A 15,059-nucleotide genomic window follows, 5' to 3' on the forward strand; every position below is an offset into this window, starting at 1 on the left:
AGCTTGACAACAAGCTGATGGGAAGTGATTGTAGATTCTCTCCTTGTATCTATATCTGCATGTCAAAGTCACCGTAGTTTTGACAATGACCATCACTTTACAGGCCTGCTACAATATTTGTGTCATCACCTTCCATTGAGACATCGAATTAATGAATATTTATTTTTTGAATGATTCAGGGCAGCATGTTACACAGGCAGTAATAATGCTTGAATTAGCACCAGGTTGTGCCATCAATGGCTCTTAAGCTAATATTACTAGGACAAAACAAAAATCCCATTAAAAGGAGAGCATGTTTAGCACTGAGCACTAGAGAGGGGTATTTACATACTAAATCTTATTAATAAACACTCCAGTATAGTGAGAAAACAAATAGATATCAGCCTCATACATGTAGGTACTGAATCTAATACTGCTGAGCTGGTATGAGCTGTCATAATCGATGGGAATTGTTTACACAGACTCCATTCCTTCAGTTACACAAACAGATCCCGTGTAAACACTAGACTGAACACATCGGTGCATGGCCCCATTCCAGGCTACTCAGAAATGCAAGACAGTTCCACTCTCAATGACAGCATCATCCCATAGCCAGAGTTCACAAAGCAAGGATGAGGCAAACACTAATCTGAAATTCCTCACTCAGGATGTACATGGGACATCGGGTGAGTTGCTTTCACTCAGAAGGAATTTTTCCCACTCCTCTAAAGCCTACTTTTCTCCCACAGCTCTTTAGGATTTATGGCAGAAAGTAAAAAGTTGAGTGTTTTTAATTACTCCTACGGAAAAATCCTATAGGATTCAGTAACTGGGGTGGGGTTAGGTTGGATTTTTACCTGGGATGACAGAAAAGATTTCTGCAATGGAAAGTTAGAGGGTGATACAAAGCCTTACAGAAAGAATACTCCTTTTCATTAAATTTGAATAGAGTTGTGAGAAAAAGCTTCAGAGCCCTGCTGATTTCTGTGGGTTTTCTTACTCAAATTCACTATTTCTTTTTAGAGGAGAAAAACTTTTCTCCCAATATCGCCATCAAGAAGCTATATTTTTCTCATGTCTCATTAAATACCTTCTTCTAATCTCCCTGTTCTTTTTTTTAATATCAATGTAGTGTATACACCCAGTTATTTTATAAACTTTGCCAACACATGACATGATGATAGTGCTTGTAAAACTAAAGCCAATTTCATTATATTTTACCTCAGGATAGTTATCAGGGGAACACTGTCTGATTCAGAAGAAAGAAAACATGCTTTCTTCATGCATTAGAATGTTATTAGCTTATGATACCTAAATAAACTTTACTAGGATGAAAAAGTTTACTATACACATAAAATGGACCCATTGCTGAAGCTCCTAATATTTTTTTGACATTTAACAGCTGATGGGCAAGCATACTAAAAGGAAATTATGTGGTTGAAATGGAGTTTCATAGTTTATAGACAACTTTAAGATAAACATTCAAAGCAGACTCTGGATTTTGCACATGAAAATGCACCAGTTATCCATTTTGAGCCATATCCATATCAAATCTATGCAAGATAACGTCATCACATTTAAACCACATTAATACTACTAATCTGTTAATTTAGTTCATTTCTGAGTAACAATGGGACAAATCAATTTGACCTGGTATTTACCAAAGCTGTAGAGTGGTACCAAATAATTATCCTAGCATGGTGAAAGTTAGCCTGCCAAATAGAAATGTTAAAGTGTGACTGGGAGACAGGAAGGGTCAGAAGGGCTGCATATTTCTCAAGGATGAGTTTTCATGACACTGGCCTACAGTCCAGACCAAAGTTAACTCAATAAACTTGATTTGATAATTTTAAAAAAGTTAAGTTGAGAATTTGGAGAATTTTAAACCTCCTGAAAGTGAAGGCCAGTGAAGAATAGCTTCCTCCCACAGCTCTGTCAATTCTCCTTCAGAGCTGTAATATCCAGCCTGAGATTCTAAGTCTATGACCAAAGCAAAGCCTCTGTGCTGGGCTTTCCTATAAAAGGGCTCAAGTGAGAACAGACAAGCTCTTCACAAACTACAGCACGTCTGAAGGGAGCCTGCAAACTCTGCAAACAAATGTGTTAACCACCACCTCACTGGCTTCCACCATCCTTTCCCTATCACCCACTTTAAAGAGCTTTTTCATAATTTGTTGTCTGGAAGGCAAAACAGTTAATGCTAATGTATTCAGGAACAGTATGTGGGAAGTTCCTAGGATCAAGAATCCGTTTCTTGCCTTATCTGACAAAAGCATTTTGACTGTTTAATAACAACAACAACTACTACTACCAAAAATCCACATTTTAAATCTCTAGGAGAAGATATTTGTTTTAATTAGGAAGCTGTTGATTAATTTAACCCTGTCTAAGCACCATAGTCAGCTGCCATTAAGCTGAAAAATACCTAAGAGTAATTAACATGGCATCTTTTAAGAACTTCCTAAAAGCCTTTAAGAACTTGTTTTCATTGTTTTCCGTCATTATAACAGAAATGCATACTTTCTTCATCAAACAATTGGTATATCAGAGCAGTTACCTTGTATGGGAAAAGTATTCCTACCTCCTTTCTGGGATCCATCAAAATCTGCTTGAATTACTCTTTAGAGAACCTGATGTTGATCAACACACAGTACAACTCCTGAGGACGTGAGAAATTCATTGTACCTAGGCTTGTCTGTTTATAAAATTGGCAGGGCATTTTTAATTGCATTCTCACCTCATGCACTTGTCACTTCATTTTGGGAAATAAAATTTTTTCAAACCATGAATTACATAAACTTCATGAAAGATTTCTTAGAGTGTTAGCTGACTAGCTGTTAAACAAAGAATACTCTGGTTTCTTAGAGTACTTCATGATGTGCAATGGTAAAGAAATATATGCATCAATAGAACTTTTAAATTGTCATTATATTAGTGACTGTATCTCTTGAGGCTGGAACTATGAACAGCACCATTGTTTTCATATGTACAAGAAGTTGTATTTCAGCTGGCTGCTACATACAACTGGTTAAAACCGAGGTCCATCACTTTGAATACTTGCTTACTTCCCAAGGAGTCAATTAAGCCAATGGAACCATTCACAGAACAAGGACATTGGAATTCAGCCACTAAATCAGTCTGCTAACTGGTTAAATTGTGCTTACTTAGGAAATGGTTAGAAAACAATTCCAATTTATAGCATAAATTGAGCAAAAGCTTCACAGCCAGACAGAAATCTTGGACTGCTCCAGCAATTAGGGAAAGTTAAGCGACAGTTTTGCTCTAGTTTTTAAGGAGCTATGTTATGGCTGCAGTAGATACAAAATGGAGTGCTTCCCCCTATTTTTCCCCAATAGACAGAGTAGAAATTCTTCATTTAAAAAGATCTTTAATCTTGCAGAAATTAGAAGCATACCACCTTCAGCTTCTAATTCATTACTTATTTGTCACCTAAAAGGAACCCAAATTTCTTTTGAAGGAGAAAAGCTGGATATGCTTTTAATTTGCAAATAATAAAGACCTTTCTTGTACTTATTTAGAATAAAACCTAGCAGAAAATGTCTTTGAGAGCAGAGCAGTTCTGGAAACAGCTTGGCATTAGTGTAGTAGTAAGAAAAGGTGAGAGGAATGTGAACCAAACTACAGGTGGTAGGAGAAAAAACACTTAATGCTAAACACATCAAATGGGCCCACAAAGACCTCTGAGAACCATGTACTACAGATTTAAGGGGCCCCAATGTTTTCCACTGAGGTGTCTCAAATTTCACTACTATAAGAACTTGCCATTACATAATATAACCAGAGCCCAATATCACTGCACAGTGCATCCTGATGCTGAGTACATGTCACGCTCCAGACTTCACCAGAGAAACAATGGCATTTGAAACCAATACTCAAGGGCATTCTTAAGCTTTTTAGCTATCATGAGTTACAAGACCTTAAGTGGTTCTTCAGTTTCCTTTCCAGGGCAGTAACATTCCCCAAAGGCTTCTGGCATTGCATGGGAAAGAGTGTGCAGGCCTTTCTGGCCAGTGTTCAGCACTGCGAGGAGGACAGCAGGACACACGCAGATTCTGGAATGGGAGGCACCTGGGGAGGTGCCCAACCCACCTGGGAACAAATTAGTTATTTGACTCCCTGTGAAATTTCAAAGGTGCAGGAAGATTCCAAGCAGTTTCATGCAAGGTAAAAGCTTTCAGAGAGAAAAAGAGACCTGTGACAAAGAATACATGTACACACTGCTACATGTGACTAGAAATACATGCTCCCATTGGAAGTCCCAAAAATAGAAAAATACTTAGAAAAGTTGCAATATTTAGGACCTAGAGATCACTGCCCAGCCTCAAAATATCCCATGGACAATAAGCATCTATCATCAAACTGTCAGCTCAAAACACTGTGGATTATGTGGTTGTGGGTCACCAGTTGTGGATGAGAACAGCTGGGGAACTTGGATCAAGCTGCCTTCACTGTATTCAAATATTGCAGTAACAGGCTATTTTCTTTGCAGATATCATACAGACGAATACAAAGCCACATTCCTCAAAGTTACCTCCAGCCTTGTGTGAAGGATAGTTGCGCTGTATGAGAAGTACATCAGAAACTGTTCTGGAGTCACTATTCAACCAAGACACCAAGTTATGGCATCCATAGACTGGCAGATGATAGCAAAAGGGAAGGAAGGGTATGTAACAGAGAGGTTCAAGGGTGATGGCCTGCACAAAGGTCAACAATACAGAAGCCTTTCCAGGGAATTAAATACTTTCCCATCTTCCTTCCATCCCTCTTCATCATTAGTTGTTTGTAAGGGTAGCTTATCACGGAGCCTTTTTACATAAATATCATTACCAAGTTAAATCAAAACAGGATGGTAATGGAAATTTGTGGAATCCTTGTAAATGCAGTATGACAGCTTACATTTTATGACATAAACCAATTAAAACATGCTCATTTTGTTTCTAGAACTGCATTTGAACTCTATGAAATAAAATATTTCATGGATGTCAACAGGGAGAGAATTGGAAACAATCTGTCACATGGCCAACCTAGAGAAATCTCATGTGTCCACCAACACAGGTAAACTCAGGCATACACACAGTGGGGTGAGGTGCCACGCTACAGTTTTGTTCTCTCATGAGAACAGTAGATGGTCTGACAGCAGTAGATGGTCTGACAAAAGTGTGAAAAGTCAGAGACTAAAGACGTGCTGCATTTTCACAGGAAAGCTAAGACTTGCCCAGCCATTTGAGGTCTTTCAAGAAAAGCCCACCAAAACGGAACAGGCCATTCTAAACCTTCTGTTTGTTTGTGACTCTGGAGAGCAATGTCTCCTCGAATCTTGGTTCTGTACACTATATCTCAGTAAGGAGGCTCCCAAGAGAACATCACTTCAAGCATCCAAAACAAGATCCCTTTATACATGGCAAAGTAAAAGCATGAAAGACCTGAAAAACACCATTAGCTTTTTAATTAGTCCTGTTTTTCAAAAACCTGATTTGTATCTCATATCATATTTAGGCAATAATTTGTTGGCCACAGATGTTGCTCTAAAAGTGGAAGCAGAAGTTCTTTTTATTGGGGATTTTTTAATAAGAAAGACTCATATCTAAAACATAGTAAGGTAAAAAATGTTATTAAATATACAAGTGTATATTTAATATATTATATATATGTAGTACTATTACTACACGGTAGTCATTTTTTGTTGCTTCCTAATGCCATAACCATCTGGTAAAGACCCCAATTTTGTACACAATCTCAGTTTCTCCATATGGTTTAAATGTAAGGCAAAAGGTCAAAACACAACCTGAAATATTTAAAGTGGTCAATGACAGTCATACTGTCAATGAATTATCTCAAGTTTACTGTTAAATATGGATAGCCTTTGAGGTAACCTCCAGTACATGTCATGGCTTTCTAATGAGTTATTAAGTTATTAAGCTATGAAATATTTCTGAATTTTAAGCAAGACAAAGGAGTAAAACCCAAGTAAAACAAATTAAAAGGATAATAATTATGCAACATCTTGAGATGTACCAGGCAGTCACACTATGCATATATAAAAAAATACATTAATAAACTGAACATATTAATAAAAAGCTAAGAATGGCCCTTCAAGACCTCAACACTAATTGGAAAGGATTTAGACAGCACATCTTGAATAACTTCCATTAACAGTTTTGGTAAGTCACTGTTCAACTATCTAAAACTGGAATAATTTAAACTGCACAGTTCATCTATTGTATTATCATTTGTGAAAGATCAGTGAAACATCATTAGACAGTTTGAGTAATGAAGCAATTGTCTAATTGCCCCAACTTGAATCTTATTTCTGATGAACTTAAATGATTAACCATGAACTGGTTTCTACATTTGAAGCCCCACAGTTCAATTAAAGGCCAATGATTATCATCATCCCTGAGATAATTCACTTTGAACTCTGAAGAATTCTTTCAAAAAGGGTGACACTTAAGCAGATTTTATTTTTAACAAAGAGGCAAGCTTCAGACCCAAGAGGCAGCTGTTATGCCACCGTACCCAGAAGCACAGGAAGCCCATGCAACCCTTCAGCAACTTTGTGATCTGCTGTGGCACCATCCTGCAGAACAAGGAGATTATTGCACCAGAAACAACTACCGGGCCTCCCATTTAGCAGCCAACAATTTGCTCCTGGATCTTTCAAGTAATGGTCACTTATACAAAGTCTTTTTATAAGGGCGTGAGTACATACATGCACACCTCCAGCCCACTTACCAGGAAGCCAGACAGAAGGACTTGTTGGACAAAAATCCCTGCTGAGCTGGGAGACAGAGTCCTGAGCCACAGCCTGACAGTAATTCCCAGGGATGTCTCATGTCAGGGTTTATCCAAACAACTGTGTGAGGATCAGGCCCAAGCCACAGTAACAGTTACCTTGAAGCCTATGACATGAACTCATTTAACTGGTCCCAGGCTGTACTTCATGGTCTAGATGAATTTCTATATCTTGCAAAATATGATACCCTCAAATATGTTTTTGGAAATGAGTATCTTCCAAGTTCAGCTGCTTGCTTGCATCTGTAGCTACTGGAACTTAACCCACTCATACAAAACATCCAGACCATGAGTTGACACAGTTAGTAATATTTAACATCATTCTTCTGACAAACTTCTGGATGCTCATTTCAAAGCTGCAATGCCTTCTTCTTTGTAAAAATCTGATAAGAAACAGCAGTCTCAGAATGACTGAATATCTGAGAACACTTCATGTCATTTCAGAAAATGCAGGTAAGCACTGTCACAGGGACACAGAGACAGGACAGAGCATTTCCCAGTGAGCACTTGGTAGAGTGAAAGTTCCCACACATGGGAGAGTTAGAGTGGAAGAGTGTTGCACCTTTGGTACTGTCACACTGTGGCATTGCACAGGGTCAGGAGTTTGTCATGGGGCACATTCAGAGCTTTTTTTATTGTTCATAAGTAACAGTCCTGTCATGCCAATAGCAGAAGTCCCCCTTGATTTAATGAAATCTACATTAAGGTACAGTATCACAATTTAGCTCTTGCCTTTAACCCCACTCCAGCACAAAGTGTATTACAAATCTGCAACAGGAATCACTTCATCCAACATAGATATGCAGAAGTCTCAAGGGTGGAAAGTGGCAGCTGTTCAACACATTCACTCATAGAAATGTTACTCACCATCAGTATTTGTTTTGCTATTGTTACACAGTTATGTTAGCAGTGAAAAAGTCTGAAATATTTGTTTGCTTTTCAGAAACTATCCCATAATGGCATTTTTTTCCTGCACATAATGTTTTCTGAACTGCAGATTAATGAGTAAAACAAGTGGTTAAAGATATCTTTTAAATATCATTCCTTTCTCATTTTATAGCTCAAGAGCCATGTGTCTCTCTTTAACATGTGATTTGCAATGTAATACTCCATGAGCTTCTATATCTGCCTTGTATAATAGTTTCAAATAAAATTTGGCTCTCTGTATATCTCAGCCTTGGGAACAGGACTGTTAAAATCCTAAAGGCCAAATACCAATATCCCTATAGGATTCTCATGCACATCTGCATTTCTGGAAAGATGATATTTTTAAGGGAAAAGCTTTCAATTAAACATTCCCCCAGAAACCATTGTTTTGCCCAGCTCTTTCTTGTTGCTTGCCTGGTAATGGAAACACCACAGGGTAAACCTTCACCATACAACAATTTCATCTGGTAGGTGCCCTAAGAATACATATTTGTAATAAGCTTTATTTTTGCTTAAATCCCCTTTAGATTTCTACAGTTGAGGTATAGCTGCCCCAAGAGAGTTTCTGTTCTAGCGAGAGGATTCATATCCCCACCCCAGGCTTGATCTTACCCTGTCATTTGCAGGCAGAAAGTTGCAAACAACCCACTTGAATTGTGAATGAAGCTGCAAATGCCAAAATTTAGAGTGTCTCACATTTTTGCTTTCAGCCGAAATACCTAAGGCACTGGGTTGTAGACACTGCAGATTCAGATGTAAAAGTGTGCCCATTTTAACCTCATGTTTATAGTTCATCACCCCAAGTTTCTTGAAAGTTGCAATTTCCTTTTTGAGAAGGAAATTTCTCTGTTTTCATTTTGGCCAGGTGATCTTCTACTTGCTTAGGGGTTTTTTTGTTTGTTTGGAGTGTTTTTATATTTGAAGAAATGCAGTTCAGCTATTGTAATAAGCAAAACATTAAACACACATATTTCCTTTAAATATACTATGACTTTTTTTGGTTGATTTTTTGAAGCTGGAATGACAAAGGAGTTAACAGCTAAAATCCAGAATGAAAACTGAGAATTCTTATGGAGAATAAGGAGCTGGGCTTGTCTTGGAGACAAAATATTCTGGTTTCAACAAGACACATGAGCCCAAGCAAACTGAACACTGACTGACCACATGCAGCAGATTTTTTTGTTTGTGTTTTTGCTGAACTAAGAAAGGATGCACCCAAGGGAGAGATTAACAAACTGAGGCTACTCAGTTCACAATGTTTGTTGTCCAAGTCACAGAGCAACAAAGAAAAAATGCCAGAAAGTCCAAATATTCTAAAATCCTATTGATTTCAACTTGCTGATGCTTCTAAAGCCTAGAAAAAGATAACCTGTGAGGCTGAAAGACCAGAAACACTGAAAATACAGTATTTCTGTATTCTGATGTGTGTGCCTATTACTAAACACCAACCTTCTGCAACATTTCTTTTTCCTTCTTTTTTTTATAAAACTATGAAGACCATAACCTTAGAAAACAAAAACGTTCTAATACTTGACATGCTTAGTTTTCTTACAGTACCAGACTCACAGAAACTATGCTTTTTAACAGGTCCTAATCTAGTGCTTAGGGGTGGGGTTTTGCCCCCAAGATCAAGATTACTGTCTGTGGTCTGTGATGTCAGCAATTAGCACAACAGATCATTGTTCTGCTCCAGTGAGATGCTATGCCAGTACATATTACTGAGTCCTACACTGGACATAAAAAACAACAAAACCAAAACCAACAAACTGAAGAGTGGGATTTCCAAAAGCATTCAGGACTGGCCGAATTTTACAGCCAAGGAAGTCAAAGGTAATTTAAAGCAAAAATAACAAAAACCAAATCCAAATAACTGTAACATTCGCTTGTACCATATCTTAACAACAAAGTATTAGCCTGAACAAAAAATCTAGCAACCAAGGTTCAAAGTTGTTATTTGCTTATAGTAGTCTGTTGGCATGAGACACCAGCGGAAGATAAGCAGAGTACTGATCACTGAGGGCAGACTACACAACATCCCCAAGTGTCACCTCCATAACAGCATTGAGAACAGTATCGTTTTTGCTCTCCTAGTGAGGGCAGTCTGGAGGGATCACACAATAGCTGAAACGTTCTTGTGACATGAAACTGGGGCCTGGAATGAGTATTTAACTCTTCTGATCTCATGTATTGAAATTGGCTGATGCAATGTGCTTCAGTATTAGGAAAAGGGACCTCTTTCTCATCCTAATGTGTGAATAAAATAGAAGGAAAGTTCACGTGAAAGGCCTGTGGCATCAGACGTAAGACTACATAGTCCCATGAGGTCATGACTGCATCTCCTCCGTAATCCCAGTATATTCAAGAAAGGAATTGTTACAGAAATCTGCAAAACCTAGTTATGAAGATTATGTTATACCTAGAAGAATGTTTCACTATAAACCATTGTGTAATAAATCAGAAAATAAATCCAAATACAATGTCATTTTTCAGCTTTTAGACTGCTGCAAAGCACACAGGTTTTTTCACTGGAGTAATACTTAAGAATTGTAAAGAAATGCAAAAGCTGGAGTCCGGTGTAACTCTGTTTGCAATACTCCTAAGCATGGGGAGTAAATGAAATGCAGATCTGTAAATTCAAGATCATTACTACGCTACTAAGGCACTCAAATCACCTTCAGATGTTGCTGCTGTTAAAACTAACAATAACAGGAGCACAGTTGCTAATGTTAGGACAGCAGACTCGGAAGTCTAGTCTATCAAAAAGGTTTGCCACTACAAAAGTATAACTACTTTGGCATGAGTTTCTACTGGAGTTGCAACTTACCAGCTGAAAAAAAAGTACTTTTATTGTTAAAGCTTATGCCCTCCTCAAGTAAAATAGAATATGCTGGCCAAAGCTATTTTTTTTTTCCTGGTACAACCATGTCTACACTAGAGCTTTTGCCACTACACACATACAGCCAAAAATCACACCTCCAACTGACATTACGATACTGGCAAGTGCTTCTAGTACTGGCCTTAAAGCAATTATTTGTTCAATCATTGCTTTCTACAGTCATCCCTTGCCCTAAAAATACTGTATTTCTTTACAGGTGGAAAACTGGAAAAAAACCCAATCTATCGCCTTAGGTCTTGTTCAGCTGTTTCTTATATCAGGACAGGATTTTTCTTTTGCCTTCACAAAAGTTGAGTTCCCCCTCCCCTTACAAAAGTAGAATAAAACATTCGGGGGGGGAACGTGAATCTTTAACCCCACAGCGGAACAAACAAACAGAAGTTCAGGTCAGCCCTTGCTCATCTTGCAACAGGGGCAGAGAGACAGAGAAAGAACAGAATTCTTTCAATCCTAATGACTACTTGTTGCCATTCTCTACATACCAAAGTGAATACAGCCCATCAGCTTTGAAAGTGCTATTTCTGTTCCTATTGCTGCATCTGCTAAAGCAGATTCTTCCATAAGCAAAATGTCAAACAATTTTCACTCTCAAAGCTCACACAGAAAGTCATACTTTTAAGGGGACATAATCAGTACAAAACCAGGGGGAGAGGGGACAGAAGAAGGAAGAAATAAATGCTATTTCACAAAACCTCAGTCTGCCCTCCATGAGAAGATGATTTTCATGTGACTTGTCTTGGTTTGAGATTATAAAAACAACCATATATTTTGAAGCACATTTGTTTTCAATAGTTGCAATATTTTTTTACAAAAAAGATTATCAAAACAATGGCTTTCAACATTGTATAGGAAAATGGAGCCTAAAGTGTTTCATTTTACTTCTAAAGCAGCAGTACAGTACTTTCTTAATATCTACCTCTCCAAGCCATTTCCTGTGGTTTGTACTAAAATTTACCCTCCTCAGCCTAAATGGTAGTGTCAACCACGTGTGAAGAATCAACTTGCTTTTGGACTGAAAACAACCCTACCCTTTTAAAATGACATGACTGCAGCATCACTAGAGAAGGTAAAACCTGTATAGATGTAGAGAGAGAACTTGCTTCTCCTTCTTCAGGTCAGTATTTTTTCTGAGGTAAGGGTCACAGAAGACAATTTGGAAAACGTCACATCATTTCTGCCTATGCTGCTTCTGTTCCGCACACGTTCAAACAGTTAAGTAGAGGCTTGAAGATGTACAGTGGATTTGGCTTGATATTAAATTAAACAAAATTTTCTCTTGGAAACTGTCTAGCAGAGCCCGTAGAAAGTAGTTGTAACTGCAACTGGAATACTGTAAGTTTTAGGGAAATTTCCATGTCATACACTGGTTTAATGCACTACTGGCACATGTAACCTGCAGAACTCAGATGTAGATACAGATTCCAAGTTTTGAAATATCCACATTTAGGGTTTTGATTTGAACTCCTCCCCAGTAAAAATTTCTTTACTTCTGAGCACATAATGATACTTTACAACTACTGAGCTCTGCTATAACTCTTCACAGGTCAGAAAAACCTGAACCTTTCATTGTGCAAGCTACGATTACTAAAGGAAAGTAAGCCCCACAGGCAGCCCATCTGATGCAAGGAGAGTGACATCCAGACATGTTTGGAGTATCAACACCTCCAACCCAGCTTCAAGCTGCCAGGAGCTTTTTCCTGTTTGGATTCAAATGTAAAGACACCTGGGATCAAACGCAAATGATCTCTTTCGATTTCATCCACGGTGACGTAAGGCAAGGACTCCTTGACAGCACCCAGAGGAATCAGCGCACAGCCTGCAGTTACTTGGGGCTACTCAGATTCCCCTACGCTGTTTCCTCAGCCCTGAGTTTCTCCCAAGTACTTGCTGCCAGCTGCACTGAACTGCACACAGAAGAACAATATGCAACAAACAGACATCATTAGAGAAACGTTATTTTTCTTATTACAGAAAAGTTGAGAACTTTCACAATACCTTGAAACACTGCTCAGAAATTACCTCTTCAGCTTGGCATCCGTTCCCTCTTTAGGAACAAAACAACCCCAGCAATTACAGGAAAAAGCCAAACTGACATAACTAAACCAAGAAAGCCTTTTATCTATTCATCTCACAAGGTTTTGTTTGGTGTTTGTTTTTTTTTTAACTACTTCTTAAAGGCTTGGAAAAAAAGCATTAGGTGCTCTTTGCACGCAGAACATTTATGACCTTGTTCAACTTCTTCGATATATTTCTTACTAATGCTTGCTGTATTAATGGACTCAGCCCAAGAAACAGCAATGTCGAGCTTTTTAATTGCTTTACACAATCAAATGCTAACGTTTCAATCATTAATAATAACACTGAATATCATGCTTTGGAGCACAATGTAAACAATGTATGAAAAACAAACGCTTCAGCAGGTTCCTACCTCTCACTTTTTATTAGTAGTTCAGAAAAAGAAGCCTAAAAATAAATAGCATTTATTGTCACTAGAGAAAGTGCTACAGTAAAGAGCAGCAAACAACTGGGAGCCACAATTATAACCTCCACCCCTTACAGCCTTCACAGAGCCTTTGCTGATGCTGTCTATGTAAGCAGAGCAGAGCTGTCTGCTTCAGGGTTAGAGTTTTCTTGGAAATGTTTACTATAATGAGAGAATTTTGTGTTCTTTTTCTTTTAATCACAACACTGTCCAGTTCTGAGACCTGAATTGATGCAAAAAAAATAAAAAAGATACAGATGACATTTCAAGGAATTTAATAATCAGATGCCTCATTGCACTGCCTGGGAGTGTGTTTCACATTATATTAAAATTATTGACACCCAGTCATGTTATGGCAAAACGAGCTGACACCATGCTTGGTTACAGCTGTTGCCACAACAGTAGTTACTTGGCAAACGATGTGAAAGAGGACAAAGTGCTATTGTGAGCTTATACCAAGCTTTTACACATTATGTCTCCAGCTCATAGAGAGGAAAGAAAAAAAGAAATGCCGCCTATTTTACCGAGCAACCACACTGTGATTCTAAGTGAATGTGTTTGTCAAAAGATGTCAAAACTACCTCTAATCGACAAGCTATGAAAACCACAGAAGGGGATGGAGAAGAAGCACGAGATTCCTGCAAGAAATGCAACTCAGTCTTTGGGTAAATAAGATGGGGGAAGACAGAAAAAGGAAGGACAAAGAGCTCTTGGAAAGCAAACTTGCCCTTTGTCCTACAAAGGAGCAGCAGATCTCAACTGCAACTTTGTGGGAAGCATCAAGAATGGGTCACACTGTGAAGAAGGCCAGTTGTGTTCCCAAGGGACTGTCACAGGTTGTCTACTCTTGAAAATCAGGTCTTTGTGACTTTGGTGAGGAGACATATACCTTCATGTCTACTCTCTTTGTGAGTCCATCCAGACTATAGAAGGAAAGGTTTTTACCTTTGGCTAAAATACTTGTATCTTGGTTTTTTCCTCCATGAAGTAGCTGGAGAGCCTGCCTTACCACACAGATGGCTTCCCATTAAAATAATCAACAACAATGTTGGAACTCTGTTCCTTGAAAGGAGGTTTGTCTCTGTGCCCAAGTGAACCAGCAGAGGAAAAATCAGCTGCTACACATTAAGGAAAAAGTAACGCATATAAAACAAAACAAAAAAAAGGAAAGGAAAGATAATTTTCATCCAGTATTTAATTGCAAAAATATGGTGGGAGAGAAAGAAGACTCAAGAGAAACTCCAGGACTTCTTGCATCTAAAGCAGCCATTTTGCACTGTATGAAATGCTTCAACTGCTGATTGGTGCAGAGACATGTCCTCAATCTTTTAGATCAGTTTACTGACTTTGATGGTTCTTTTGCCCTACACAATGTTATTACCCTAAACCTCTCCTCCCATCTAGTCAAGCTCTAATCATGACCCAGCATTCATTCTGATGTCTGTGGTATTGAGACCCACACCCTATATTGATCCAAAACAAAAAATTCAGATGAGAGAAAACAGACCAACAGTTGACCTATGTGCGTATTGACTGTTGTCTATGTGAAAAAGTTGGCACTTTCCAGAAAACTTGAACCACCACGTAGTATTCAAGACACAAAAGCGATTTCCTCTTTAAGAACAAGATATCACAGGTGTTCACTTCTGCCAAAGGCTGTTCTAGTAGCCACTGGAACATAATATGTATAAACTGGTCCTACCTACTACGTGACAATTTATAGAAGAGCAGGTCTGGATTATTTTTCAAATTTATTGTAACAGGAGTTACAATATGCATATACATCATATGCAAGCAGTATAATTATAGCACTTGTTTACTTTTAAAAGGTGGGAAGACACTAAAATATTTAAAAAAAAAAATTCCTTTTTCTCCTCTTTTTTGCCCATTTATTATTTAAATATGCCCCTGCAGTGGGGAATTGCACTACACTTTCACGAAAACTGCAAAGTGAAACTGAAT

At 38.2% G+C, this 15,059-nt stretch overlaps 1 protein-coding gene and 1 long non-coding RNA gene across 5 annotated transcripts in view; one reads left to right on the forward strand and one right to left on the reverse strand.

The window, feature by feature from the left end:
• The window catches only part of VTI1A (vesicle transport through interaction with t-SNAREs 1A), a 273,846-nt gene that overhangs the window by 79,115 nt on the left and 179,672 nt on the right, over positions 1-15,059 (reverse strand). The gene's annotated exons all lie outside the window — the stretch shown is intronic.
• LOC120323222 lies at positions 525-6,633 on the forward strand. The gene is made up of 3 exons (XR_005563494.1): positions 525-665; positions 4,490-4,663; positions 6,474-6,633. It is a non-coding gene; the product is annotated as an uncharacterized LOC120323222 (long non-coding RNA).

The sequence above is a fragment of the Pipra filicauda genome, unplaced genomic scaffold (genome assembly GCF_003945595.2).
Source record: "Pipra filicauda isolate LSUMZ 115617 unplaced genomic scaffold, ASM394559v2 scaffold213_size2393758_pilon, whole genome shotgun sequence".
Classification (NCBI taxonomy): Eukaryota; Metazoa; Chordata; class Aves; order Passeriformes; family Pipridae; genus Pipra; species Pipra filicauda.